Below are 5,592 nucleotides of genomic sequence, written 5' to 3' on the forward strand. Positions count from 1 at the left end.
CAATAAAAGCCCCATAATATTCTAATAATTGCAATAAAAATAGTTGTCCTCTCTCTATATTAAATAATGAAGAGACCTAAGCATTTGAATGGAAATATGTTCTCAGCTAATATGGCAAATGAGCAGCGAACTAAGGGTTTTAATGGTGCAGCCCAGAACTCTGCTTTAATGTAGCTACAATATTTTCCTGTTTAGCAAAGACAAGGCAGATGAGAATACTTCCTTATAGAACCTTACATCACTGAGACTAACTTCTGCTATGTGAGCACATTTTATATCCATTTAAAATCATGTAAATGTAAACACCATCATAAAATAGGAAAAATATCCTATATAATAAAAGGGTAATATGCAAATAGACCGAATGGCAGAACAACTGAACAACCAATCAAAGTGTAATATGCTAATGATATGCTAAGGCTGCTCAACTGCTTGCTATGATGTGCACTGACCACCAGGGGGCAGATGCTCCAACTGGTAGGTTAGCTTGCTGCTGGGGTCCGGCTGATTGGGACTGAGTGAGAAGGGCCGGACAGGCCCTGGAGCCCTCTCGCGGTCCCTCCCTAGCCCGATGGTGCACCGGTGGGGTCCCTCAGCCTGGCCTGCGCCCTCTCTCAATCCAGGACCCCTCAGGCGATGTCAGAGAGATGGTTTCAGCACGATCCTACAGGCCACTCCCCTTGGGAGGGTGCTAGATGCAGGGCTCATGGCTGGCGAGCACTGCTGCAGCAGTGCAAGCCTCTCCCGAATGGGACTGATTAGACACGAGCCGGCGGCAGGCACAGTGGGGCCGGGATGAGTGGGAGCAGCAGGTAGGAGCTGCAAGCGGCATTGGACTGCGGGTTTTGTCCCAATCCCTGCAGGCCACCTAAAGGGACCCCACCCATGCACAAATTTGTGCACCAGGCCTCTAATCATATTATAAAATTATTAGGTTCTTAAATCAGCAGACATAAATCCTGTTTCTGATTTTTAATAATTATGTAACATTTTCAGTTTCCTTATTAGTAAATTGCAACATTCAAATAAAATAAGATATAAATGAATTTTATCTCAGCTATTACAACAATTAATATATTACAATTGCTTCACTTGGTGAAAAATTTTTAAAAATAGTTTTTATTGATTTCAGAGAGAAAAGAAGGGAGAGGGAGAGAGAGATATAAACATCAATGATAAGAGAGAATCACTGATGGGCTATTTCCTGCATGCCCCCTACTGGGGATTGAGCCCACAACCTGGGCATGTTCCCTGACCAGGAATTAAGGGAATGGAAAAGTGACCTTCTAGTTCATGAGTTGAAGCTCAACCACTGAGCCACATCAACTGGGCTTTGATGAAAAATGTTTAGAAAATTTATAACAATATGCAAATGTCTCTATTTGAATGACCAGAACCTTTAAGAATGTAAATGCTTCCTCCTGTACTGTAACTTAATTTGCTATAACTTCAATTTGGAGCTAAAAAGATGGCTAGACAATGTACTTGTCTGTGTATATTAAGACATTTTCCTTTACCAAAGTCCCCTACTTATTTTTACTTAATGATTTTTAGACATAATTTTTTAAATGCATTATAAAGCTTCTAAGACATTTGTATGCATTTTCTGAAACATCAATGTTTGGTAGGGTTAGAAATTGAACTGGTTATCCCTTCTTTCCAATTATTCAATCGCAGATCTAGTGTACTTAAATCAAAAAAAGAAAAAGAGAAGAGAAACATGAAGGCATTATTCTGGATAATTTAGTCCCAGAAGGATTTGACTGCAATATTTGATAATGTCCCCTCTTTCCTCCATCATTTCTGTCCTCCCTGCTTCACTTAGAAGTGTCTTCATGTAACACAACCCCATGGCTATAGCAATAGCACTATTAAGACAACTCCTTAAGCAGGTTGCAAAAGGCAGCCTCATACACACCAACCTTGTGGTTTGTAACTTATGTGCCCTTCCTAAAACTAAGCCAGTAAATTAGCTGTGACCAAAGCTCCTGAGTGGCTACCACAATTTACCTCAAACCACCCTGTGGATTTGGTTCCAGCCACATCCATGTGTGCTCATTCTGTGAGCGCCAGTCTCTAGTTCAACATCCCAATTGCAGAATCCCACACTCTCTTTATCACATCACTCATTCTTGTGAATTATAATATAGATGGCCCTGCACGATCAAAACCCTGTTGTCAATCTGGCTATTCTGCCCAGTATTCCAACTACTCTCCAAATAGAGGTCTAATGTTCTCCAATTAGTTCCCATTACCCTTGCTCCCTCAATGTCTCAGTTTTGTCTAAATTTCACCACTTTCACCTCTAAACCTTTTGCCCCTAAATGGATCCACCAGAACTCACTTTCTCTCCATATGTTACTTCAAATGATGATTAACTAGATTTGCGTCTTCTGTGCCCTACCTCATTCCAGATTGTGCATCCCTTTCTTCTCTGTACCATATACTGGTTCCTCCCCTCATGTCTGTCCTACTACTGTAGGTTTTTCTCTTCTCTATTAACAAGTGCTTCTAATGATTCATCATAACTGTGCCACCTTCTTTACCTTTAGCTTCAAGATAAATTGTATCTGATTTGTAATTTACATTTGTGTTTATTTTGATTTGTACATACATTGTGATTGAGTCTTTACTTAATATTTTTAATTATTTTCTGAGAAATGTACACTAACAATACCATATGTATTCTAAAAAACTAATGTAACCTGGTCTCACCCACTAATGTAAAAGGTAACATTCTTTAACACAGCTAGATTCATGCACATGAAATCAGGGAAGTCCACAATGCCCCATGATGAGAAAGGACTCCATGCTTGGCTTAAAGATCTACTGTCACCATATTGAAATTCTTAATAATTTCATATTTGAACTTGTATTTTGACATGAGTCCAATGGAACAATGGAGCATGCACATGAGTGGAGAAGTTACCTGCTACATTCACATTCATTGTTCTTGGTCACCCTGTTTCCATACAGTATTTGAGGTCCCCATAGCACAGAATTGCACTGGACTCATGATGCATGAGAAATCAGTGAGACTCAAAGTGAGTACAAGATAAGCTTGCTTTCTCTATTAGTGAGAAAGCAAACGCATTGCCACCCCAGAGAGGCCACCCTTTTCATTAGTATCAGAACTTGCTTAAATATAGAAAAGCAGTAGCATGTTGTGGAACACAAATACCAAAGGAATCCTTTCATATACTTCCTTCTTGTGTTATATCTCTGTGTTAGCCAACCACGTACAATGAAAATGATTACATAGAAGTAAAGGGAAAGACAGGGCAACTCCATATTTCTTTTACTTTTAGTCCTTCCTTACTTACCAGGAAGCTAAAGGTAGAATGTTTAGTAAAATCTGTGTATATCAAAAGTAAAATAAAAACAATTCAGTTACTTCTGTGCAGCATTTCCACTATTCTGATAAGAACACAATGCACCCTAACCGGTTTGGCTCAGTGGATAGAGTGTCGGCCTGCGGACTGAAGGGTCCCAGGTTCGATTCTGGACAAGGGCATGTACCTTGGTTGTGGGCACATCCCCAGTAGGGGGTGTGCAAAAGGCAGCTGATTGATGTTTCTCTCCCATCGATGTTTCCAACTCTCTCTCCCTTCCACTCTGTAAAAAAACAATAAAAAATATATATATTTTAAAAAAACACAATGCATAGGCATATGCAAGGTAAAAAACACAAATTGTTCAATTTCAGTAACTTAATGAATTCAATGCTCTATATTTGCATTTAAAACTTGCATTCCACAATATAAAGATTGATGGTAAAATCTATACTAATCCTATCTAATGAAAGAGTAATATGCAAATTGACCATCACTCCAAGACACAAGATGGCTGCCCCCATGTGGACACAAGATGGCCAGCAGGGGAGGGCAGTTGTGGGCAGTTAGGGGTGACCAGGCCAGCAAGGGAGGGCAGTTGGGGGTGACCAGGCCAGTAAGGGAGGGCAGTTGGGGGGGACCCAAGCCTTCACGGGAGGGCAGTTGGGGGGGACCAGGTCTGCAGTGGAGGACAGTTGGGGGAACCAGGCCTTCACAGGAGGGCAGTTGGGGGGACCAGGCCTGCAGTAGAGGACAGTTGGGGGGGACCAGGCCAGCAGGGGAGGACAGTTGGGGTGGGAACCAGGCCTGCAGGGGAGGACAGTTGAGGGGGACCCAGGCCTGTAGGGGAGGGCAGTTGGGGAGGGGACCAGGCTGGCAGGGCAGGGCACTTAGGGGCAATTGGGCTGGCCGGGGAGCAGTTAGGCATCGATCTAGCTGGCAGGGGTGTGGTTAGGGGGTGATCAGGCTGGCAGGTGAGCGGTGGGGGACCAGCAGTCCTGGATTGTGAGAGGGATGTCCGACCACCTGTTTATGGGATCGGGCCTAAATGGGCAGTCAGACATCCCTCAAGGGGTCCCAAATTGGAGAGGGTGCAGGCTGGGCAGAGGGCCACCCCCCCATGCATGAATTTCGTGCACTGGGCCTATAGTCCTATCTAATAAAGAGGGAATATGCTAATTGACCATTACTCGGTCACAAAGATGGCTGCACCCTCAGCTGAGGCCAAGTTCCCATAAGGAGCCTTAACAAGCAATCAGCAGGGACCTGAGGCTATGCCCTTCCCCGCCCCCGTGGGGCTTGACAGGGGACCTCAGGCCTTGCCCCCCACCTTGGGGGGGCTTGATGGGGGACCTCAAGGTGCGCTTCCCATCCTGATGCTGGGCTAGGGGACCTCAGGCTGATCCCCCCGCCCCAGCACCAGGCCGGGGGACTTCAGGCCATGCCCCCCCACCAGGTGGGGCTTGATGGGGGACCTCAGGCCACACCCCCACCCGGCAGGGCTTGATGGGGGACCTCAAGGTGCACTTCCCGTCCTGGTGCTGGGCTAGGGGACCTCAGGTGGTGCCCCCCACCAGGTGGGGCTTGACAGAGGACTTCAGGCCGTGCCCGGCACCAGGCCAGGGAACCTCAGGCCGCACCCCCAGCCCCAGCACCGGGCCAGGGGAACCTGAGGCTGTGCCCCCCTGCCTGGCGGGGCTTGACAGGGGACCTCAAGGTGCACCCCCAGTGCTGGGTTGGGGGAACTCAGGCCATGCCCCCTGCCCAGCGGGGCTTGATGGGGGACCTCAGGCCATGCCCCCCACCCAGTGGGGCTTGACAGGGGATCTCAGGCCATGTCCCCCACCTGGCGGGGCTTGATGGGGGACCTCAAGGCACGCACCCCTCCCCAGTCTGGGCTGGGGGACCTCAGGCCACGCCCCCCCCCATCCTGGTGCCTGGCCAAGGGACCTGAGGCTATGTCCCCTGCCCAGTGGGGCTTGACAAGGTGTGGGACTTTCTGGGTCTGGATCTAGCCCAATTGGGGGGGGGGGCGGCTAGATCTGGGTCTCACACGATTTTGAGGCACATGTGGGTGGGCGGGGACTTAACGCTGGGTCCCGTGGTGCACCCCAGACTCTGACAGGAGGAAGGTTTTCATATACATTTTACTAATTTTCTTTTTTCTCTGACACTTCTATTATAGAGAAAGAGCAAATAGCAATATTAAATTATTTCCTCTAATTAATCCCTTTTTCATGTGCACGAATTTCATGCACCA

This window comes from Plecotus auritus, assembly GCF_963455305.1.
Source record: "Plecotus auritus genome assembly, chromosome: 2".
NCBI lineage: Eukaryota > Metazoa > Chordata > Mammalia > Chiroptera > Vespertilionidae > Plecotus > Plecotus auritus.